At 39.1% G+C, this 25946-nt stretch overlaps 1 protein-coding gene and 1 long non-coding RNA gene across 3 annotated transcripts in view; one reads left to right on the forward strand and one right to left on the reverse strand.

The window, feature by feature from the left end:
- LOC132018246 (uncharacterized) overlaps positions 1-7354 on the forward strand; it is a 30647-nt gene extending 23293 nt beyond the window's left edge. Inside the window, exons 2-3 of the long non-coding RNA XR_009404481.1 lie at positions 1914-2008; positions 7244-7354. This is a non-coding gene — a long non-coding RNA (uncharacterized LOC132018246). The remainder of the gene's footprint in view (positions 1-1913; positions 2009-7243) is intronic.
- Positions 1-25946, reverse strand: part of IMPG1 (interphotoreceptor matrix proteoglycan 1) — a 131650-nt gene that overhangs the window by 35775 nt on the left and 69929 nt on the right. The window lies entirely within an intron of this gene.

Consider the following 25946-nt stretch of genomic DNA (forward strand, 5'->3'; position numbering starts at 1 on the left):
ATTTGCTACTTAAAGTGAAGTATCAGAGTCTTGAAGTATCTAATTATGGCTTCTCAAATGATGTAACTGGGTAATTAAGAGAGGTACCTGAAGGCTACAAAGATGAGTGTCCCCTCAACCAGTGGTCATCATTAGAATGAAATATGGATGTCTATGTACTCTAGCCTGATGCATTCCTCTTTCCAAATATCAACAAAGGTACTTTTTTTTTTTTTTGCAGTTTAGTTTATTACACTTTTCCCTCATTTAAAAAAATGCTGAACCTGAGAAATCTTGTGAGACTTAAACTGTGCCTTATATAATATAAAAATTTCAGACCTCAGAGCTGCAACGCACCTGATTACTTTCTCCCTTCACTGTGGGTAACGTATCTTTAATAACTTTCAATTTAAAATCAGACCTATATAAGAAAATTGTGAGGATGCATTTGGAAAAAGAGCCCAGCTATGTCTTTCCCTCATTTGTTGGTGGTCTTAATAAAATTTTTGGCTGTCTGCTCTGAAGAAATAAACATTTTGGGACAAATGAAGTAATTGTTACATGGATATAACATGCAGTGATGCTATAGCTTTTAATAACTCAGTCATAATTCAATTCTGAATGGCTTCTGAATTATTTATTCCAAGATTATTGAAGAGGTTGTTTTTCTAGCTCTGGCTTGCAAAGCAAAATAATCAATATTTTTCTCTTTATTAATAACTTCATATGTATCTAAGGAAATAATAAAGATTACTATAAAATAAAATGTGAGTTTGGGAATATGGAAAGCACACAAAATATTATGTGGTAGACAGCCTCTAATATGGCCACTGATGACCTTCACTTTCTGTTATTCATATCCTTGTACAGTCCCTCCTACATGCATGGAAGTTACCTCCACAGAATGCTATGGAGGTAATGATTAAAAGTTTCTGGCACCCAATTTCAATGAGAAGGGAGTTTCCCCACAAACCAAACAATTCTCTAACACCAGCTGGGTATAACACAATGTAACTCAATCCTGATACCATTTACCTGGATTCCACATGTTAAGGGCTCAGCCCTGCAAGACTTGTCTTCCATTTCAGATGCCATTTGTAAGCCCAGATTGTTACCTGTGCTTCTGACCGACTCGCTACATATTGGGGGGTTCCCACAAACCCCTCCCTGAAGTAAATTTCCTACAGTAGCTCACAGAACTCAGGAAACCCATTTACTCACTAAATTACCAATATATTACAAAGGATATTAAAGGATACAAATCAAGAGCCACATGAAGGATACATAGGGCCGGGTCCCAAACATAGGAGCTTCTGTCCTTGTGGAGTTTGGAGCCCAGCATGGTGGCATGTGGAAGACTTTTGGCTCTCCAACCTGGAAGTTCTCCAAACCCCTTCCTTTGGGGTTTTTATGGAGGCTTCATTATATAGGCATGATTGATTAAATCATTGGCCATTGGTGATTGATTCAATGCCCAGTCCCTCTCCCCTTTAAGAAATCAGGGGTGTACTGAAATTTTCACCCCTCTATTCACGATTAGTTCCCCTGGCAACGAGCCCTCCTCCTTCAGTGCTTTCCAAAAATCAACTCATCAACATAAACCTAGTTGTGGTGAAAAGGGCTTGATATGAACAACAAGATGCCCATTTCACCTTTATGTCTCTGAAGTGATTTCAAAAACTGAGGACAAGAAGACAAATATAAGAAGAGACGTTCCCATTGCCCTTATTGCTCAGGATATTGCGAGGGTTTGGGGAGCTGGGACCCAGGCCCTATGGATGAAGACTAAATATGTATGAGAAATGTTTTTGTTATCTGAATAGCCAAGCATATATTTCCTATAAATCGCAATATTGCAGTGATGTATGGTTATGAGTCTAGGTCACAAAAGATGTTACGTCCTTTGCCTTTCTCTCTTGAATCAATTATCCCAGGGGAATCAGCTGCCATGTTGCGAGGACACTCAAGCAGCCATGTGGAGAAGCCCATATGAAGAAGAACTGAAGCCTTCCTGTAACTAATTTGCCAGGTGTGTAATTCACCTTGGAAGTAGCTCCATCAGTCCCTGTCAAGTCTCTAGAGGACTGCAGCCTTGGTTGATATCTTGACTGCGACCTCAGGAAAGACCCTAAGCCTGAACTACCCAGTTAAGTCACTCCTTGATTTCTGATCTACAGAAACTGGGAGAGATAATAAATGCTTGTTGTTGCTTTAAGCCGCTAGGTTGTGGAGTAATTTTCTATGCAGCAATAGGTAACCAATATACACAGAAACCCTTAAAGGTCTGGAATTACAAGATTGTAGGTCTACCAATCTCTGACTCTGGCTTTTATCAGAATACCACAAAGAATGTCACTTTTGGTTTAGAATAATTATTTTTAAACATGGCCTTCTTATTTTATAAGAATGCATCATAATTTGCATTAGACAGGCTGGAAGATTATATCGGTATTCTGATCTGCACTGGAGACATTAGATTCCAACTATTAATAGTAAAGCTTTTAGAATGGAGTATGGGTTTGTATTTATGATATGAAAAGGGGAAGAATGAGTAGAAGGGACAGAGAAAAGATAGATTACAGATTTAGGAATATGGTTTCTAAGATTGGTTTTGCCACTCTGAGTTGCATTTACCTAATCTAGGTTGCAATAGGCAGCCTCCCTGCCAGGTGTTCCCAATCAATCAACTCAGTACCCCCTTTCCTAACAAATACTTTGTAATGCCACCTTACATTGACCTAAGTGAACTTAATCAAGAATATAACCTAGCTAATATGCATTTCCAAAAAAGTCAATGCATTGTTCAAACTGTGACATAAAGGAGAAATAAAAGGAAAATAATTTATTATAATATATATCTCAGAAGACAGTACAACACCATAAGACACAATAAAGCAGTTAGATGCTTGTACTTATATGTAAATATCTATAAATATCACCGGATTCCACAGATACAAAGACAGACTGATTCAGCTATTGTTCTGGCAACATAAATACCATGATCAATCACCACTATCCTAAGAGAACTGATTTTCTGAAATGATGGTTAGCACTTAGTAAAGTTCAAACAAAACAAAATACAATCTCCCCTTAATTTATGTATTAGTTGCATTCCTAGAAAAGTCACATTAAATAAAAGTTTTGCAAAATATACTTGCAAATCATACTTATGTGAAAAAAGAAAGGTCAGGAAAAAATGTGAACCTTTTAAGTGTCCTTAGTGTAACTGCTAGGTTATCTGATTTATAGGGGCCTGCCTTTTATTGCTTTGCGATCTGTTAGTTGAAGGATGCCTAGAATAATGCAAATCATTGTTGTCCATAGAAAGGCAAAGGGTTTTCATCAAGCAGAAAAGAATTGCTTATTTCCTTGTGGATATTCACCAATTCTGCATACAATGGTATATTTATTTCCTTTTTTTTTTGGGAGAGGTCACCCAGATTCCAACTGCCCTCATTTTTAATTGCTGATCATGTGTTGTTTGAATTCTCTTTCAAAGTGGTCATAGCATCTTGTTTTCCTGTTAATTAATTTGTTAGGCACAATTTTTGTTTGACACATGTCATTTTATAAATGTGTAAGAGTCATGATTTTACTTTTTAATAAAATTTTACTTTGATAGGAGCTAAGGTCTAGGTTTAGAAGTTAATAGTTTTTTTCCCCCACATACATGAATGTCTAGCAAGATAAACAAAAGTCTTGTTGGAAGCAGATGAATTCTTTGTTGTGTAGTATTGTTCTCAAATTCTAGAATTTCTCTTCCCACTAAATATTAGTGATGCCCTCCCATTATTGCAGCACTAAAAATTGCCGTTTTCCCCCAAATCCACAAACCATATCCTACAAGGTTGTATACTGCCCCATTGAGAATTACTGCTGACAACGTTGAACTTTAACCTGAACTTTACCAGAAAACATTTATGGTTAAGAATCCCTCACCTCAACAATTTTGCTTTCTGGAATCTCCCCACCATCTTTTGTTCTGGGAAAGGGCTAAATACAAAGAATCGCCTTTCCTCCTAGGACTCTGGTAAGACTTGTCTACTCTTTCCCATGACTCCCATAAGCCACATAGATGACTCCCTTTTACCTGCCTTTATAAAACTCCATCTCCTCTGAGACAATCTGGATGGACCTAGAATGTATTATACTAAGTGAAATAATTTAGATTGAGAAAGACAAATAGGGTATTATTTCATTCATATGTGGAACCTAAACAAACAAAATAAATGAATGCACAAAGAAAAAGCAGAACCAGACCTATAAATACAGAGAACAAATTGATGGTTGCCAGAGGGGAGGGAGATAGGGTGTCAGGCAAGATGGGTGAAGGGAAGAGGGAGATATAGACTTCTAACCATGGAATGAATAAGTCATGTGAATAAAAGGCACAGCATAGGGAATACAGTTAATGATACTGTAACAACGATGTAACAGAACAGATGGTAGTCATACTTGTGGTGAACACAGCATAATGTATAAACTTGTCAAATTGCTAAGTTGTGTACATGAAACTACTGTAACATTGTGTGTCAGCTACACTCAAATAAAACAACAACAACAACAACAACAGCCCATCCATACTTTCCTTTGAGACATTCCTCATTAATGAATGTTCTCCATATTCTAACAGTGTGAATAAAATTGTGTCCTTAATTATCTGGTACATTTTGTTTTACACACTGTTCTAAGCTCTAACTTTACAGATTGTATGAATGTACACATTCTTCATTGATTCCCTAAATCAATCATTCCTCAGTTATTGAACATCTACTACATTCCAGTATAAAATGGTGATTTAAACCAATTGCTAGCGATGCCTTTATGGTTATTTTAAAGGTACATTGGCTTTAAGTCATGGACTGGAGCGGCAAACCAGAAAAGATATTTCCAGTTAATCCGATGATCAGTTTTATAGAGAATCAGTGGATTCATTGTTTGATAATTTACTGGAATCTTGTTTTCTAAAATTAAGCTTTCTGTATATTCATGAAAACATGGGTGAAGAGTAAAAAGGCATTGGCCTTGGAATATTTGAACATTTGGTTCAATTCTGCCTTACTTCACTCAATCATTCATTCATTTAACAAATATTTATTGCTTATTGATAAGTGCCAGGCATTTTGCTAGTTCATAATAACAGCTCTTATTTTTTTTGTTACTTGGTACATATTAGACACAGTTCTAAGCGCTGTACACATTAACTAAATCTTCACAAGAACCCTCCAAATTAGTACTATAATGACCATTGCACAGATGAAAAATGAGGCACAGATAGAAGTTAAAAAACTTGCCCAAGGCAGCGCATGGTTGAGCTGGAGGCTACAGGCACACAGCACACACTCCAGAACCCATCTTCCTGCTCTGCTGAGGCTGGGGTAATTAATGCAACAGACCCAGGCCTTGTCTTCAGGGAACATTCAGTCTTCAAGATTAGCTATCTAATCACAAGTATGCCAAGTGCTGTGAGAGAGGACACTTGGAGTGCTTTGGGAGGCATAAAAGGGAGACCTAATTTTCATGAGCTGGTAGAACTGCATTTGTGAAATGAAGCTGGGAAGAAGATCTGCTCTCTTGGCTTTAGGGTTGGGGTGAGGAGCAAAACCAAACATGATATAAGGAAGCAAAATTTAGCAAGTGCAATTCGCCAAACCACAAGCTGTGCTCATTTTCAGAAAACAAACAAAACTAGTGTACGTTGGAGATGCCAGTCTGGCTTCAGGAGAGAGTCTCTTCAGAGAATGACCTTAAGTAATTTTGATTGTGAACTGCTAAGCTCAAAGCAAGTGTTATTTATTTATTTTTTTTTAAAGAAGGTACACATTTCAGGGCAAATTTGGAAAATTGTTTACTTCACAAAGAATCTTTATAAGAATATCATAAAAACACTGAAGGTATGTTTAATGAGGATTTTCTTAATTGCAATAAATATTCAACAGTTTAAATGAAAATAAGGTTTATTTAAAAGTCAAGCATACTTGGGGCGCCTGGGTGGCTCAGTGGATTAAGCCTCTGCCTTCGGCCCAGGTCATGATCCCAGGGTGCTGGAATTGAGCCCCTTGTCCAGCTCTCTGCTCAGCAGGGAGCCTGCTTCCCTTCCTCTCTCTCTACCTGCCTCTCTGCCTACTTGTGATCTCTGTCTGTTAAATAAATAAAATCTTAAAAAAAAAAAAAGTCAAGCATACTCTTTAAAGGATGATCAGGGACTTGGTTTTTATGCAGGTTTGTTTTTCTACTAGTCAATGAAAGAAATGCAGCATGGATAGGAACTTTAGAGGGATGTTGCATTTTCTTTTGGGAACATAGGAGGCTATAAATCATAAGTCAGTCAGACCTAAAATAGAGTATCTCCATTGGCTTGGAAATGCCCGTGCCAGGAATGTATGTTCCCTGAGGGCAGCCTGGGCCCTCCATTTGAAAGCATCTTGAACAGAGCACTTTGCACATGCCCAGTAATGACTCATGTTTGGTCGGTTGACTGAGAAGCTGGCAGAGATCATTGAGTTGGTGGTGAGTTCCTGGTGTGTGCCAAGTTCATGAGGCAGAGAAGGTGAGCTATGAAACAGGGTCTGGCCATGCTCTAAATATATCGGGACAAAATGAATTCTGTTCAGAGTCTATCTCTGATGTCCTAAAAAAATTAAAGTAGTTTAGTTTCTGCTGGGAAACATTGGGAAAAGTTGTGAAATGAGTTTAAAAGATTATTAGGTGTCTTTTCAAGAAGATACTGAGCAACACCTAGCAGACCTTTGGAGGTTATGTGATTTTTAGAGGGTTCTGTGATTTTCATGGTCTTTGAGCAATTTTATAACTCTACAAGCTATAGAAAACTCATGGTAATTAAAATAATTTAGTCCTTAGAAATGCAGGCAAATTTTTTTTGGATGGGGATGCCATTGATTTCCTTCCTATGGAAAAGATAATTCTAAACATTCTATTTTTATTGCTGAGTGATTCTGACAGGTTTTGCATCATTTTGCGAATTTGTGTCAGCATTCCTGATTGCCTTTATCATGGGTTGGCAAATTTCTTCTGGAAAGAGCCAAATAGTCAATATTTTGGACTGTATAGGTCCTGTGGTCTCTATTGTAACTGTTGAACTATGCTGTTATAGATCTAAAGTAGCCACAGTAAACCATGGGTATGGCTGAATGTGCGTGGTGAAACTGAATTTCATATAATTTTCACATGTCATGAAATGTTGTAATTTTTTTTTAATATTTTCTAACCATTTAGAAACATAACCACCATGCCTATCTTGCAGGCTGTACAGAAACAGGCAGGAAGCTGGATTTGGCCCACAGGACTGTAGTTTGCTGTTCCCTGGCTTATAGTTTGTCTGTTCTTTGGATTCTCCTTTGAACCATCTGCAACATCTTATTGGCTCCTACATTAACTAATGAATTAAATAAAATCTTCGACTATGTGCTCACTTTCACTTTATATTTGAATGAGAGTCTTGATCTTACCTTAAAAAACTATTCTTTTTTAAAATAAAGATTGATTTATTCGCTTGAGAAAGAGAGAGAGCGAGCAAGCAGGGGAAGAGCAGAGAGAGAGGGAGACAGACTTCCTGCTGAGCCCAAACTGGGGCTCCACCCCAGGACCCTGAGATCATGACCTGAGCTGAATCAACAAAGAGTTGGATACTCAACCAACTGAGCCACCCAGGTGCCCCTAAGTTTTTTTCTTTAACATTTGTGAAACGCAGTTACTAGAATTCAATTGAGTTATTTGGAGAACATGAATCAAAAGACTGAGATTTTCTGCCCTAGGTAAATATTAGACTCCTGGGAAGTTTTCAGAACTATATCAATATCTGGGCCCTTTTGTAAAGGAATTAAGTTAGACCTTTAACGGACGGCCTCTACATTGGTATGTTTAAAAAACGTTTGAGGGCATTCTCATGGGCTACAAAATACCAAGTGATTTTATTGCTATCTTACACCGTGTACCTGGGAAAGTTTTTTTTACATGTTTTATCTAAAATGATCCTCAAAATTTTAGTAAATATTATAAAAAGTAATTACATTGCATACAAATTTGTAATTTATTTCCCATACCAAACCAAACCCTTTCCCATTATTTGATTTAATATCAGTTAACTAAATAACAAATACAAACTTTCCTTTGGCTTTTTGTTTCCTTCCCTCTGTGTTGTCTGCATCTGGACCTCTCTCTCCTGACTCTGACATTCTCACGCAGTGCAGCTAGTCAGCTGTTGCAGGGAGTCTTTGTATCCAAGACAATGCATTTTTGTTCCTTCTCCATCTTTCCTTTTAATGAGTTCCAATATACTCTTTAATTTTTGGCATATTTTGTTATTGCCTTCTTTTCTCTGGGCTCATTCTTTATATAATTTATGTCTTTTAACAGCCCTGTGAGAAATGGGGTTGTACTCTATTTACAGACAAGGAATCTGAGACTGAGAAAATTTAAAAGTCCTACTCAAAATTAACTTACGACACAGCACAAAAGTTCAATTTTCCTAACATGTCCATTTGATTTCCATACAAAATTCTTAAAGTTGCTGACATTTCCCTCTTTGCCAGGGCTTTATTCATTCGTGTATGTGAACCTGCACTCATTCAACAAAAATCACTGAGTATCTACCATTTGCCGGGTACTTGTTAGACACGGGGCAATTGCAGTGAATGAGAAATACATTTCCTGTCGCAGTGTTTAGAGTAGCTAAAAATACAGCAAGAGCTCCAACTTATTGATCATCTTCTATGTATGTATTTTATTGTACTGAAAGATCACATCCAAGTTTTAAGGTGTTACCATTCGCACTACACAGATAAAGAAACTGAAAGCACAGAAAAATAAATATTCTTAAAATAAATAAAAATAAATTCTTAACATAGTACCAGTGATGAGTACTTAATAAGGCTGGTATTGGGATAATATACTCTTGGTCTCAAGGAAAAAGGGGAGTTTAGCAGGTGGTAGATGTAATATATGTTATGAGGGGGTGGATGGAAAAGGGATGAGGGGTGGGGACATTCAACGAAATGGTGCTGCTGAACCTTTGTGGATTACATGCTATTGACAGCACAGAACAATGACCCTGCCAGTTGGGGGCATGTGGATTTACTAACATAGGAAATAAAATAAGAACTTGGCTTCTCGTTTTTTTAATAAAAAGTCTCTAAACCACGTATGCCACTATTTTCCAGGTGGTGTAACTGTCTCCAACTGCTGGGAGAAGTCGTCTACTGACAATGTCACCACCACTTTCCATTTTTGTTTAGGGACAGCCCGGAAGCTGAGATTTGTGTAATCGCTAAGCAAGGAGTCCACAGAGACCTTTTTTCAATGAAAAGACAGACTGGAGAAACTTCAAGTTAAGGAAAATTATGTCAGGTACAATTTAACAATTGTGAGTCTGACAATGAAACAAAATCCTTGTTTATATTCTTATAAGATTTTATAATAAAAGAGTAATTGAATTTATTAGCAATAAACTTTTACTCAGAAGGGCAGCTTACCCTGTTAAATCCCAGGCTCTGATGAGGCTAGTGCTGAAATTAATGAGCCAAATGGAAAAGTCAAAGAAGAGTCAAAGTACTTATGATAAGAAAAAAAACATATTGAAGCAAGGATGAGAAATGGGAATCTGAGTCCACAGAGTATTGGGGGATTAGCTCCCCAGTTTTCTATTGATGAGTACGTCTCACCAGACACACCACAAGACAATTTCCAACAGAGTCACACTCTTATGGAATGGTGAATTTTTAAAAAGACATACCACAAAATGAACATATTTGAAGGAGAAATTGGGTTCATGAATACTAAAATGAAGACAAAATAGATACATATAAAAGACTAACTTATCCTGATATAATATTGTACAGCAAATCTTATGAAACCCCTTTTCCAGAAAAATTTAAACATAAGTATCAGGGTATACCAGGAAGAGAAAACAATATACCCAAAGACACAGAAGTGGAAGAGAGCTGGGGTCCCCCTAAGGCAGGGACTGAAATCAGCCCTTTGAGCAAGGGCTGGGTGTGAGTGGAGAGAGAGGGGAGTCCTAGATGCTTCCAGGCGTCCAGCTTGGGCACTTTCCTCGGTGGTTGGTGTATTCAATGAGACAGAGAATAGAGGAGAAGAAGCCTTAGCGTTTTTCATTTATAATCCATAAAATGAAGAGAATTGGCTATTTTGTGCATCTTATGGGATGGTTTAGAAATGAATTAAATAAAAAGGCATGAAGGGGCCCTTGGGTGCCTCAGTGGGTTAAATGTCTGACTCTTGATTTTTGGCTCAGGTCATGATCTCAAGGATTGTGTGATGAAGTCCTGCACAAGGCTCCATGCTGGGTGTGGAGCTTGCTTAAGATCCTCTCTGCCCTTCTCTCTCTCTCTCTCTCTGTTTCTCTCACTCTCAAAAAAAAAAAAAAAAAAAAAAAAAAAAGACCTGAAAGAGCCTGGAAAGTATTAAAGCCCAAATGTCAGTCGTAGCTGTAGCTGTCACCATGGAGCAGTAGATCCCTAAGGATCCCATGCCCAGCAGCATCGAAATCCCTGGAGAGTTTGCTAGAAATGAAAATTTGCCCCATCCCAGTCCTTCAGAATCAAAAATCTGGGGGAAGGGCCCAGCAATCTGTGTTTGAACAAGGTCTCGGGGGGAATTCTGATTCACGGAAAAGTTTGAGAACCTTCGTAATGGAAAGGTTCTATAGGGTATTATGGGAACGTTCACAGTGATGGAAGCCCAGCTAAGATCTGCTCCTGAGGAGGATGTCAAACACCATTGTTCTTCTGCCCTCATGCCTTGAGAGTGGCTCCATCTACAGGTACCTCTTTACTGTATTTTTCTGTAAAGACTTGGGTCAAGAAGAGCTACATGAACATTTACATTTAATACCAAAGTCTGCGAAAGGGGAGCTCTTCCTTAGAATTAATTTAATTATAGGCAAGGAAATTCAACTTTAGGCAGTAGCTTTGTACTCTGAAGAATAAGAAATTCATAATGTGATCACACTGAAGTTCCTTTAGAAATGTTCTTCCATTTGACATTTAAAATGCTTTTTATATCAACGAATGCCATTTTGGAAAAAAAATGACATTTTGTGCAGTATATTTATAGAACTTGTTAAAAAGCAAATACGTGTTAAAACGCATGTTTGAATTTCCAGGATGTTGTCAATTCAAGCTGGTTAACACCTATCTTTGCTTACTTCTTAATGGAATATAAATCTCCCATAGAAAGAGAACTAGTTATGATCATTATTCATGGTTTTGCTGAAGTAATGGTTGCAGAAGATATTTGCATTTCAGCCACTTAAAGCAATCACTTCCTGCCTCAATGCGTTTTGTGAGTTGGTTCTGCAAATACATACTTTGAGAATATTCCTAGAGTACATCACATTGTACCAGCTAGAGGGAATCATTACGTTCAAAGAAGGAAAGAATGAAAGAGACTGGTTCTAAATTTCTGTTTTTAAAAGACAGTTTAGAAGCATGAACATTTTTCTTATACTTTAATAGTTCCAGTTGGAGTTATTTAAAGCTCAAATTTCTAACCATTATTCATCCCCAAGTGATCTACCAAAAGCACTTGAACTGCCTTTAGTGCATTTTGTTAATTTCATGTTCTCGCTATTGACAATTATACCTAAAATACATTTCATATGCTTTTATTTTACAATAGATTTTGAAGAATTTGCAAGATCTATTAAGAATAATGAACTGCACTTGAAGAAATCATAGTCTAATCACATATTAACATTAACTCATTAAAAAATTCAACTCCATAGGATATTGCTGGTGGTGGTGGTAGGATTTATAGCATCCTGCAAAGGCAGAATGCATAGGGAATATGAGCATTAAAAGAAAATCTGAATAATTCTGGCAACAGCTTATTATTTATTATCTGGATAAAGAAAATGTATCCATACTCTCCTTACTTGCAGTGAAGAATGCCTGAATCATTAATATCTTTCTAAGCAAATCATCTCCCTCTACTTTCAACATTTTAACTATGGTTAGGCAATAAAATATCACATTAATTAGGTTTACATTTGGTACCTATGACCCTGAAATCAACTAACCATAACAATCTTTGAGTCTCACTGCTACAAAAAAAAAAAAATGCTGGGAACATCTCATTTAAAATCCAAGGACATCATAATTATCATTAATATCCATCCATCCTCTATCACCCATCCACACCCACCCTCACCCATTTATCTATCCGTTTATCTAGAGAGTGTCTTGGGGTAGAGGAAGACAAGATAATGGTCAAAAGTTATTGTAGAAAGATAGAGATTGCTTCAATTCAAGGACAGTTAAAATGGACCACCACATCTAGATGTCAGCACTGGGAACTATCCCAGGTGATTATGCTGTTTATCACTTTATTGAAACTGACAGATTTGGGTACACAAGAAGACATTTCCATGGGAAAATAGGCAATTCTGTAGCAACTTTAAAATTACTCAATACAGAGGGAGAGAGCCTCCTTCTTTTTATTAATTCAACCAATAGGGAGCTAATTCTGAAATACAATGGCATGTATGTCTGTGGTTCCCACAATATTGGAATGGAATGAGTGGACAGCGAGAGCTCTCGGTTGATGTTGGCTGAGCAGTGTTTCATGATGTTACTCCAAATGCCGCACTGCTCCTTGATGATGGATCCCCTTATGAAATGGGCCCTGAGCTGATCCTGGGCTGGGTTTCCCTCAGTCATTCTTGCTCTTTCCTCGGCTTGGACACTGACCCCTGTAGGTTACATTTCAAAGTCCTCTGTACCATCTGGTTTCTGGGTAGGTTTGGCCAACATGAGCAGTGGCAGACAGGGAAGGAAAAAGTGGGGCTTATTTCTTCTCCTCCATGTGTGCCTCAAGTCACTGTCCTGGTAACAACTGTCTCTCCTCTGTGTCTGCACTCCCACTGGATTAGGCACTCCAGGTTTCCAGATTTCCACAGATAAGCTGGCTCCTGGATTCTGGTGATACCATCTCTTGTTTTTAGCTCCTTAAGCTCTGGGCAGTAGCAGTGCCTGCTCTTCCTAATCTCTGCGTTTTCCCCTAACCTCTCTTGTTTGGTTTCTCAGCTCCTTCTCTATCTGAGTAACAAATTCCCTGCATTAAAGTCCCTTTCTTGGGGCGCCTGGGTGGCTCAGCTGGTTGGGCGACAGCCTTCAGCTCAGGTCATGAGCGCGGAGGACCGAGTCTGGCGTCAGACTCTGCTCTAAGGGAGCCTGCTTCTCCCTCTGACGCTCCCCCTTCTCATGCTGTCTCTCCCATTCTTTCTCTCTCTCTCAAATAAATAAATAAAAATATTTTTTAAAAAAAAGTCCCTTTCTTGTAAATAATAGTTTGAACCATTCTATACTGCTGATGTTTGACTGTTTGACCTTTAAAATTGGCCACCTCATGCCTAAAGTAGTTTGTGGGTTTTTTTCTAGTTAGATTCTGACTGCTATGGGTCAACTAAGAAGAGACACTTCCCACCAAAAAGGGACTTTAAAGTGCTGGCCTTAGCAGAGCGGTTGCAGTGGGCATAGAGCACAGGGGCCCAGACACAGCACTGGGTGAGCAGGCAAGGTGTGAGAGAATCGCCTGGCCAGTCTGGGGAATGTGCATAGGTAGCCAGCGCTTCCCACATGAGACCAGATCAGAGATTTTAACCTTAAATAGACTGGTTGAGTCATTAAGGAAGAGAAAATAGAAAGCTGATTCCAGAACCCTATGGAAAACTTAATGCATTTCTCACCCAAAATAATGCTTAAGTGATTTACAACAAACTCTTCAGCATCCTTATAGGTGCCCCTTTTTATACTATTTATGTCATTATCTGGACCGTTTTAACCCTACCACTCCATTATCTGGCACCAGGATGCTGGACAAAGCTTGGAGAGCAGTTCTGCTTACCGAATATGGTTTTAGCAAGATTTAGTTCTCTGTGTGTGGAGCCTATTGGATCTTGAGGCAAAAGGGAAAATGGGAACCTCTGTATACACTTACCAAACAATCCTCCCATATTTTAACCAAATAGACAAAGTTAATAAAAGCACTACAGCTTGGGGTACCTGGGTGGCTCAGTGGGTTAAAGACTCTGCCTTCGGCTCAGGTCATGATCCCAGGGTCCTGGGATCAAGCCCCAAATCGGGCTCTCTGCTCAGCAGGGAGCCTGCTTCCTCCTCTCTCTCTGCCTCTCTGCCTACTTGTGATCTCTGTCTGTCAAATAAATAAGTAAAACCTCAAAAAAAAAAAAAAGCACTACAGCTCAAAATCATGACTATATGTGAAGCTCCATGTTGTTTCAGTCTGTTTATACCCATGTCAATCCTTGAAAGCCTGCCTGAAGGGGTACACAAAGGCCATTCAGGCAGGAACAGTGGGCAGGCTAGAAACGACTGTTCATGTCATACAATAAAGCAGGGTTGTAAAATAAATGATGGTTTTTCTTTACTTTTTAAAATTTTGGTATTTTGTTCATGAATTTTTTTTGCAATTATTCTGAGTTTCAGAAATCTTGCATTTAAGTATAATCTTGACTACTTAGTTTTTTGCTTTCCTTGAAATTTTGTGTCAGGAGACTAGTGTCTTACTCACTGTCCCATAGCGCAGCCCTACCCGGGCCCTACACATTATACATGCACAGAGTGGGTGTTGGGATTGGGTTGAGAGAAAGAAGAAAGAGAAAAGATCAGGCAAGTCTTGCAGGAATCCATGGAAGAGGATTCTAAAGAGTCGGCATTTCAGTATAGACTGGAGGTCTTAATAATTATTACAGAAAAATCTGAGGAAAAAACTAGGTCCACCAAATCCTGGGGAAATGGGTTTTGGATTGGTGGTGAGGCCACTGAAAACACAGATCTATATGGCAGTCTGCATAAAGATACGTTGTAGTAGGGGCACCTGGGTAGCTCAGTGCATTAAGGATCTTGCTCTTGATCTCAGCTCAGGTCTTGATCTCAGGGTTGGGAGCCCAAGCCCCACACTGGGCTCCAAACTGGGCATGGAGCTTACTTAAAAAAAAAAAAAAAAAAGACACTTTATTCTATGTCATGAATTTGTCAAGAAAAGTTGAAATTGGAAAAATGGCCTCAGAGAGCAGAGAATGACATTTGTAATATAACCTGGTATTACCAAGCAAAGTTGATGTCAATAATAACGGTTGAAAGATAGCATCACAGGGACGTGGCTGTAACTGCATACCATGTCACACTGGGTCTCTCCTGCAGCCTGTGCTTTGTGAGAGGAAGAAACAAGGTTAAGCAATGAGGAGAGAAAAAGAGGCTTCCCTGAGGCAAAATGAATTGAGGAATTCATACGTTTGTGTGTGGAGGCTGCAAACTTAAAGAAAAAAACAAACAAAACAAGCCTACAAACCTACAAAACCTCAGATGATACTCATGAAAACAAGAGAGTTTCGTATCTTTTGTGGATGATGAAGGAATGGATTGAATTGCTCCAGAACTGTGAATTCTAATGTCTAATAAATCTCAGAAAGGTTTTTTCAAAATCATTTTTTCCTTTTTCTTTTTTTAGCTAGGAATTCAGGGCAGGCACTCCTCCATGAGTCATGCCAAGCAGAGGTTCCATTTTCCATGATGAATATTAAGGCAGTGAGGGCCCAGGTACTGCAGCACTCCTGTTGTTCTGTGGTTATGTTGAACTTCCCTTTTGTCAAAGCAGAAAAACCCACATTGAGAGAGGTGGTGAGTGAAAAGTTTACCTGGACGAGTTGCAGCGGGGCCCTCAGCAAGGGCCTTCCACCTGTCTAACCCCTCTGTCATCCCCGAGGAAGATGGGATGCTCTCTTCTTTCTGGACTTCAGTCGGCTTCCATAGTCTCACTCTCACTTCCATGGGCAGTCATTCCAAATACTCAGCCACTTACGGCAATGCTAGAACGCTAGAGTAACGTTTATAAGCTAGAAAATTATAGGTGCATAGCATAGGATCAGTGTCTCTGTCCAACTTACAAGATGCATCTGCTTCCTTGAATTAGTTCTGCTTTTCTCCTTTCACTGAACTAGGTGCTCCTCCCCACCCCTGGTCCTTGATCAGGCATTGCTCTTTTGAATTCACTCTCCCAGGGAGATGCTTGAGCTGCAACCCAGCTTCCGTTCCAGGAGGCCCCTGCATTCCCAGTGCTGGTGCTTCACCCTTCTTTGCCCAGCACCTCCCACTACTGTTTTATTCCCAAGATCTCTCCCCTTACTCAGCTTCTCTCTTGCTGCCCTCCAGATCCCGTAGTTAAAACAAATATTCCCAACTATTAAAAAGCCCTTTAGGGGTTCCTGGGTGGCTCAGTGGGTTAAACCTCTGCCTTTGGCTCAGGTCATGTTCTCAGGGTCTTGGGATCGAGCCCCGATCGAGCCTCTCAGCAGAGAGTCTTCTTCTCCCCCAGCCCCCTCTGCCTGTCTCTCTGCCTACTTGTGATCTCCGTCAAATAAATTAATTAATTAAAAAAAAAACAAAGGCCCTTTTAGCTATTTAATTGTATTCTTCCTAACTTATTGTCCTTCTCCTGGCCCTCCTCCTCCTCTCCACTGTCCAGATCTCCCAGCTATAATATTTCTTCCTCTGTGTCTTGAAATTGCAAAACATCATGTCCTACTACTACTTTTTAAACTTAACATTCAAAAGATGCTCAAAACAAAAAGTGGCACACATCATTTGCTTAGTGTCCTTGGGTCACTCTGACTTTCAAAGTTGAAGAAATTTCCTGAAAGATCATTTGAGAATGTCACAAATATGCAACTGAAAGATCTGGTGGACATTATGGCAAACTCTCATATAGAAACTCTAATCAACAGGAAATTTGTCATCCTCCAGAATGAAGGTTTGGATGGAGAATCTAAAGAGACAGATTTTCCTAAACTCCAAACATATTCTAATTCAAAACAGACAAACAGATAAATACAAATAGATTTATTTATTTATCTTTCTACAAATGCTTTAATTTGTTTCATCTCTAAAAATAAAGTTTGGTAAGTTTTGTAAATGCTGACTTTGGATGATATTTAGTAAGCATTTTATTAAAATTCTGTGGATTAGCACTTGTTTCAACATTCCAAATAGCATAAATCTAATATGTACCCTCTGGCAAGCATTCTACTTAACCTACCATACAAAGAACTTGCCAACTAGAAGAGGAGAGTTGTTTTTCTACCCCGATCATTGCCAAGCTAGAAAAATAGAGGTAAAAGAAACTGAAAATCCTCTTATCTTTTGGTACTCAGTGGTCAAAAGATGTTAATTTTTTTTTCGGAGATGAATAGGATCTATTTAAAGATCAGGGTCCCATTTTCCTGAGATTTACATTTTTAAGTTCAAATGGAGGACGGGACCTGTCACAGAGCAGAACTGCATGACAATGACAAAAGTTTGTTCAGTTGCCTGTGTAGACTGCCCTTCTAGAAACTGACCACTGCATGTAACTTGTAACCTACTGACAATTTTAGAAAAGCAGTTTCATCTTAAAAACTAAATCAGGGCGCCTGGGTGTCTCAGTTGGTTAAGCATCTGTTCTCTCTCTCTCTCTCTCAAATAAATAAAAAAAAATATTTAAAAAAAACCCTTAAAAATGAAAAGAAACTATTTGTGAGAGTTTCCATCCATGCCCTCCAATCCCCTTACAAATGCTGTTCCTGTTTCTACTTTAGGATTGCTAAGATGTCACTTTTCTTCAATGTAAGAGTTGCTTCTTTGATTAAAGTGCTGATCATATTATCAACCTGTGATTCTTCACAATAGGACCCAAAGTGACGTTCCTTCCCCACAGTCTCAAAAGTGACCTTGTTTGCTCCTGGTTACTCAATCATTTTGGCCATCACTATGAGGCCATGACTGGAACCTTATAGTATTTGTAAAATTAGAGAAAAGAGGGGCAGAATTACTTGGCTTCTCTCCTTAATTGCATAACCTCGTGTGAATCAAGATAAAGGTATACAAGATAAAGATCCTTGTAGCTATAAATGCATCATATCCCAGTAAGTTGGGAAGTGATAAATGGTGGTAATGGATGACTATGGAATCAGTTAGATGCCATTATGTCCATCTAGCCTTGTCACCCTGTACCTCATTTGTCATGGCTTTCTTCTAGACAGCTCTCTTTCTAGCTATTGGGTATGTATTTTTTGCTGCTGTTTCTACCTTGGGTTCCTTCCAGTTCCACAAATACTGACTACCTATTATCACTAATGACATACATCTTTTACATTATGATTAAGGGCCTGCCATGAGGCCACCCTGTTTTCTCTTTGTACCAGATAAATTGTCTGATTATGACCAGATTCTGCCTGTTCTAGTTCTGGCTTTGCATTTTTTTTCCCCCTGCAGATCTAAGTATAAAGCATCCTCTGTTTGTTTTGTTTTGTTTTTACACCTACTAGGCAGAGCCATTCAAGAGATACTGTGATAGTTAATTTTATGTGTCAAGTGGGCTAGGCATGGTATCCAGATATTTGGTCAAACATTATTCTAGATGTTTCTGTGAAGTTTTTTTTTTTTTCTTTTTAGGTGAAATGAACATTTCAATTCATAGACTCTGTGTAAAGCAGGTTTTCCTGTATATTGTGTGTGGGCTTCATTAAACCAGTTGAAATCCTTAATTCAAAAAACAAAAAACAAAAACAACAACAAAAAAGTTCTCCCCAGAGGAAATGGAAATTCTGTAAGCAGACTTCTTCCGAGTTTCTAGTTTGCCCATCTATCTTATAGATTCAGATTTGCCAGTCTCCACAACTGCATAAAACAATTCCTTAAAATAACTCTCTCTCTCTCTCTCTCTCTCTCTCTCCACACACACACACACACACACCCTATTGGTTCTGTCTCTCTGGAGAATACGGACTAATACACATACTGAGCATTTGACTTACCTCTATGTAAAATTCTGATCACTTAAGTGGGGGGTTCCTAATACATATTAGAAAACTCCTATTGTCTGACTTGTACTGATTTTTCCAAGATAGAAAGAGAAGGAGGGAAGGAGGGGGAGGAAGAGAGATACTGACAAACATGCAGAGAGAACATATTGTTATTGTGTTCCATTAGACTTTAACTTCTAGGGTGGGAAGAAATTTGGTATCTTGTGTATAACATGGATGACGATAGGGGGTGTTAAACCTGATGGTGGTCCAAATCCTTCAACCTGTCCTTCTCCTCCATCCATCATTATCTAAATTAGTCCCTGGTTTATTGTATTTTATATTATTTTATTTTACATTTAAACTTTATTTTTTAAAATAAAATCTTCCATATCTCTGTTTCCTCCTCTCTTCCTCTGCTTCTACCCTCATCCATGGCTCCAAAACGTTGTATCAGATATGGGTCAAAATCCCTCACTGTCCTACTTTCAGCCACCAAAGCTGTGGCCAGACTAACTTTCCTAAGCCTCATTTTCATCATTCATTTCCTGAAAACTCAGAAGAAACTCTTTTTCTAACTTTAAGCCCTGCTTATACAAATCCTTTATCTACTTATTTCTCGTATTCTTCTCTGAATCATACTCCAGCCTCTGCTTTTTCTTCTCATGAAACTTCTTCTATCTGAGGGTCATCTCCCTTTTCTTTAGCAAAGTGCTATGCTCCCTTTGGGGCCCACTTACAGCTCCATGTGTGCCTTGTTTGTTGCTTCTGCTTCTCATGGATTTTCTTCCCCTATGACCTAAGACAGACACATATGCTTTGTCTAGAAAATAATTTTAAGTAGTGTTTCTCTCTTATGCATAAATCTTACATTGTTTCTATTTCATATGTGTAGGTCTTGAATAACGGAGATCCATGGATGAGCCTGGTGGTGGGTATTAAGGAGGGCACGTATTGCATGGTGCACTGGGTGTGGTGCATAAACAGTGAATCTTGGAACACTGAAAAAAATTTAAAAAATTTTCAAAAAAATATAGATGGAAAGTGCACTGTAGTCTAGTGTGAACTGAATTTTCTTTTTCAGAGCTGTTCTCTCTGCTTGTTGAACAATCAGGCTGATACTGTTGTAAATAAGAGTTCTCCAACATGAAATTTTAATTTACTCCCAAATCTAGGCCTTGGAAACACTGCAGATGCATGTGACAATGCATTCTTTTTATTTTTTTTTTTTTATTTTTTTTTAAAGATTTTGTTTATTTATTTGACAGGGAGAGGAGAAAGAGAGTGAGGAGGGGGAGAAAGAGCATCCACAAGCAGGAGGAACAGGAGAGAGAGAAGCAGGCTCCCAGATGAGGAGGGAGCCAAATTCGGGGCTCGATTTCAGGCCTCTGAGATCATGACCTGAGCCAAAGGCAGACATTTAACCAGCAGAGCCACCCAGGCGCCCCAGGACAGTGCATTCTTATCCTAAAGATGGGATTGCATTATTGAGGGTGAAGTATTTCTTCCAATATTTTCCCCAAGCAGTATCACCTTAATCTCTCTCCCCGTTTTGTCTTATCTTCTTTCTGAAAACTTTGTCTCTTATTTACATGTAATAATGGAATGATAGGTTTTTAGATTAAGATCTCTCTTTTTTTTTTTAAGATTTATTTGTTTATTTTAGAGACAGTGAGTGAGCATGGGGGAGGGGAAGGGCAGCAGGAGAGGAAGAGAGAGTCCCAGGCGACTCCCTAGTGAGCGCAAGCCCGGAAGTGGGGCTTGATTTCGTGACCCCGAGGTCACGACCTGAGCCAAAACCAAGAGTCAGAGGCTTAACCCACTGAGCCACGCTAGCGCCCTTAAGTTAAGATTTCTGTTAAAATTGTCATAATGGCTTAATTTTGAAATTCACTTAAGGGCTTATTCATGTAAACATTCTCCTTGTCATTATAGCTGTCTTCCACTGAGGGATGATCCAGGAACCAGAGCCCAACAAGTTTGTTCTCATTGTTTGAGTGCCGCCAAGTGCGAAAGGAAACAGAATGGAGCTGGTGTCCAGATAATCTGTGAAGAGGCTGTCATGCTCTGTGGTGTGGGGCACACCTCTTGCTGAGCCAAGAGCTGCTGCATGCTGGTTTTCTGGCACGAGTGAGGAGCTGACATTTCAGCTCCACTGAGTAAAATACAAACACAACTGCAGTTTGCTAGTGGCCACTCCAAGAAATGAGAAGGGATAGAATGCAGATGCTAAACCAAAAGTGAAAAATAGGACAGATGCCAAACACTGAAATTAAAAAACAAAAAACCAAACATTACTGGGTTGTTAGAATAGAACCTCTAAATTGGGATGTATAGGGGATCAAGTCCTCATAGGTGTTACTAGCTCTGTAGATTTAAAGTAATCATGGAAGTAGCTTCCTGGAACAGTCAGAAAAAGAATTCCAGAGTCCTCCTGAATTGTTATATTTACTTATATATGCAACACAGTTCTTTATATTTGTGGGCCTCTTTGTAAAATACTGGACAGATCAATCAAAAGCATTTGATTGATCAATAATAATGGATCCTCATCCATCTTTCTTATTAAGTAAATTTAAGTCAACAAAAATTAATGTAAGTGATAAAAGTGACCATGTCAAGGATCTGAGAACCAACACATGTTGACATCTCCAAGAATGTGCTCACCAGTCAGATGACAATAAAGTGCTAACAGGGAGGAAATATCTGGATATCTGAGAGGCATGGCCAAAACCAGTTCACCAGCCTGTTACAGACTCTGCAGACATGTGTATTACTACTTCCCACTGATGAGCCTATAACAGATATTGCTCATTAATCAGATCAGGCTTTCTTGATGAACCTGCTCATGGCTTCAGAATTCTTCATAATGATTTTGCCTCTTAAATACCACTCAATCAATTCACGTTTGTTCATCTCCCCTTCTATCACTCTAGACCAAGCTATCAATATTCGTAGTCCAGATTGTTGTTAAGACTCTTCTAATTGATTGCTTGCATTTTCCCACCTCCAGCCAATTTCCCACAAGCAGTGAGATCTATTTAAGCTCAAAGTTGATGTGTCACTCCTTTGCTTAAAACATTTAATGGTATTAACAGGGCTTATCAAACTCTACGTTTCTAGAGCTTCACTGCCTTTTTTTTTTTAAGATTTTATTTATTTATTTGACAGACAGATCACAAGTGGGCAGAGAGGCAGGCAGAGAGAGAGAGAGAAGGGGAAGCAGACTCCCTGCCTATCAGAGAGCCCCATGCAGGGCCCAATCCCAGGACCCTGGGAACATGACCTGAGCCAAAGGCAGAGGCTTTAACCCACTGAGCCACCCAGGCGCCCCTAGAGCTTCTCTGTTTTCTAACTCTCTTTGACTCCTTGTGCGCTAGCTATGCCGGCTTTCTTCACTTTCCTTCAATATGCCATGCTTCTTCCAGCTTTCACTACTCGCCTCTGCCCAAAACACTCTTCACCATTCCTCCCCAATCCTTGTTTTTGTCTTCCTGTCATTCAGATCTGTGTACATATTATTTCCTTAGGAAAATCAATTGACTATATAGAATTGAAAATAAAGAATATATATATTATGAATTGTGCACCCCATATCCTTTGTATCAGCCAAATTTTATACTAAACTTTTGTATGCATATGTATCACACTGCTTTGTTTTTTATTTTGGATTTGTTGTTAAACATTCACCAGCACTTCACAGAGGAACTCCAGTGGTCACAAAACTAATGGGCTGTATTGGTTTCCCTCCCTTTCCTGTTTTAGTTTCCTGTTCCTTTACTGGTTTTCTTGGGATCATCTCCAAAATACCCCCTTATAATCAAATCCTTATCTCGGGCTCTATTTTGTGGGAGACTCAAACCTTGCCAGTCATGGAGTGTATACGTAATCCACTATTTTATCTCCATATCTAATAAGCACAACATAAATATTTGTTGAATGAATAAAATAAGCACAGGATCCCAGAGAGCCACTACTAGCTAAATGAACTTGTTGAAATCTTTTTTACTCTGGTTTACTGGCCCAAGGCGGGTTTGCTTGGATCTGTGGCCTGCAGTGCTGCTGCAATTCACCTGTGATGGACCAGTCTCTCATCTAAAGATGTGCAGGGAATCTAGATGGAGCCCTTGGAAAAAAGTCAATGTGTACCAGTGCCAAATGAGACAAAACCAGAGAGTGGACTTCAGTGAAATGGAGGAAAAAGTGAGCTCCCCTGAGAAGGGAAGAAGAAGAAACGGTGGTGTTAAGGTGAGATAAAGTTGCCACGGGTTACCGCAAGCTGCTTGGTACCGACCATCCTCTGAATATCTACGTGAGTGTGTTTAAGGGAAGGACTATGAGGGTGGGAGGAAGGGAAAGTTGCGATTTCTAACGACAACTGCTTCTACCTGCTTTTTGCCCTTGCAGGATTGGCAGAATTGATCTTAGAAACATGGTCTTGGTTCAGTATAATGTTAGCAAGAGATTAAACAGAACACTGTTCTGCATAAAAAATAGGATCATAATAAAATCGGGAAGAGTCTAGAAAAAGAATGGTCACTGAGGGGGGGTTTTGAGAGAATAGGGGCTGACCATGGAGCAGCAGGGAAGTTCCACGTGGGGGCGGGAAGTCAGAGCACAGATCTCCTTGGGAATTGCTGAAATTTCGGTCATGGCCCTGAATTTCCCAAACTTAAATGCTGAAGCACAGCACTATCTCGCCTGACATCTAGGTGAAGTTTAGAATGACCAAATTAGAGAGTTGGACGGACTTCAATTCACTCTTCCTCTTTCTCTGGGCATTGTGAAGATCGGATCTACAGCCCAAGTGTAATCGCAAGCCTCAGCGGAATGGCTATTCCTTCCTTCTTCCAGACGCTATTTTCCTCATAGACCTCTCTGAACAATTTTTTTTTTTTTAATTTTTTATTTTTTATAAACATATATTTTTATCCCCAGGGGTACAGGTCTGTGAATCACCAGGTATCAGCAACCTATTCCCATTAGGGAAACTTACTGTTTGAGCCTCAATTTAAAGTACGAAGAAGAAAAGGCAAAAATATTGACCACCGTGATTTAAAGTTCAGGTGAGTTTTTCTTAGAAATCTTTCCAAGTCTTCCTATTGTCCTTTCATCCTAAAGTGGAACAATTTAAATAATGCCTTTGCCAGGACTTCATGGTTAAGTTAGGATATGGAAAGTTTTTGGTTAGCAGAATGGCCGATGGCATATTTTTTTCACTTCGTGACTACACATTAATCAGTGTGGAAGTTAATGTATCAAGTGTGGAGGAGCTGATGAAAGTTCTTCAGCACTCTTATTTTGATTAAGGTATTTACCAGTGAGGAATAGCACCTTGTATCACCTTCCACGTGAGGCTGTCTGTCTCTAGCTGCAGAAGAACTGACACAGGGTGGGGTGCACCTTCCAGAAGTTTGCGGTCTGAGACTCACTACAGTGGTAGACTCATTAAGGTTGACAATAGTAACAAATAATTATGAAACCCTAATCATGTGCCACACACTGTGTTTAGTGCAGGAGGTTTTGTTTTTGTTTTTGTTTTTGTTTTTGTTTTTGTGTTTTTTAAACGTGTTCTTTTATTTTAGGAATTCAGTTTTAAGGGGTTACCAGACATGCATAGTAATAATTTCAGTACGGAGTGGTAAATGTTTGATGGTGGTATATATGGAGTCAGGAAACAGATGGTAATTATGAGTTTTTTCAGGGAACGGTTGGGGAAAGCTTCGCTGAGGAGGTGGCACATTAGCTAGAATTTAAAGCACGAGTAGGAGGTCATTAGGCAAAAGGAAAGGAAGGGTATTATAGGCATGAGAGAAAATAATTGGTGCAAAGTCACAAGCATGAATATGGATGACGTATTTTGGCAGTGATGGGTGGTGTGACCAGAAGAGATAGCAGGCTACTGTTTCTGGATCACTGAATTGGTTTTCTCTGAACTTCTTAGTAGGTAGGGCAAAAAAAGGAAATAATCAAATTATTCTTATGAACTCTGACTTTCATGGAGGTATATGATACAAATTCATTCTTTTGCTCCTTCAATTACTCAACATATGTTAATTGCTTGCCTAGTAGATGCCAAGCATCTGGCTGGACACTGATGATACTGCAAAAATAGAGATGGAATGAGTCCTTAACCTCATGAAACATTAGCAGCTCTCTCTATTGAGTTCTCTATTGAGTTCATTCAGTTTAGATCATCTCACTGCTTCCTTTCAATGGAGTCAAATGCTGAGGTGAGATTAAGAAAATTTGGAAACGTGAGGTGATTTTAATGTATTACCTAGATGGGATGTGCTTGCTAATTTTATGTCAGCTTGACTGGGCCATGGGGTGCCCAGATATTTGGTTAAAGCTGATGTGGTTGTAAGGGTACTTCCAGATGCATTTAACATTTGAATAGGTAGATGAAGTAAATTGCAGATTGCCTTCCCTAATATGGGCCTCATCTAATCAGTTGGAGACATGAATAGAACAAAAAGCTAAGTAAGGGAGAATTCTCTTTGCTTGACTGTGTTTGAGCTGGGACATTGGTTTTTCTGCCTTTGGACTTAGACTGAAATTATACCATTGGCTCTTGTGGGTCTCCAGCTTGCTGACTGTACATCCTGGGACTTCTCAGCCTCCATAGCCACATAAGCCAATTCCTAATATTAAATCAGATATAGATAGGGATGCCTGGGTGGCTCAGTCAGTTCAGTGTCCAACTCAGGTGGTGGTCTCAGGTGGAGATCTCAGGGCTGTGGGATTAGGTCCTGCGGTCAAGCTCTGTGCTGGGGCATGGACCCTGCTTGGGATTCTCCCTCTCCTGATCCTGCTTTTCTCTCTCCATCTCACTCTCTCTCAATCCCCCTTCCTCTCAAAAAAAAAAAAAATCAGAAATAGATATAAATTTCTTATTGGTTCTGTTTTTCTGGAGAACTCAGACTAAATACAGGGGAATAAATGACAAAACAATGTCCAATAGCAGAATAGCTTTGCCCAAAGTTTGCTTTTTCACTACTTAAAATATAAATTTCTTATTGGTTCTGTTTTTCTGGAGAACTCAGACTAAATACAGGGGAATAAATGACAAAACAATGTCCAATAGCAGAATAGCTTTGCCCAAAGTTTGCTTTTTCACTACTTAAAATAT

The sequence above is a fragment of the Mustela nigripes genome, chromosome 5 (genome assembly GCF_022355385.1).
Source record: "Mustela nigripes isolate SB6536 chromosome 5, MUSNIG.SB6536, whole genome shotgun sequence".
Taxonomy (NCBI): Eukaryota; Metazoa; Chordata; class Mammalia; order Carnivora; family Mustelidae; genus Mustela; species Mustela nigripes.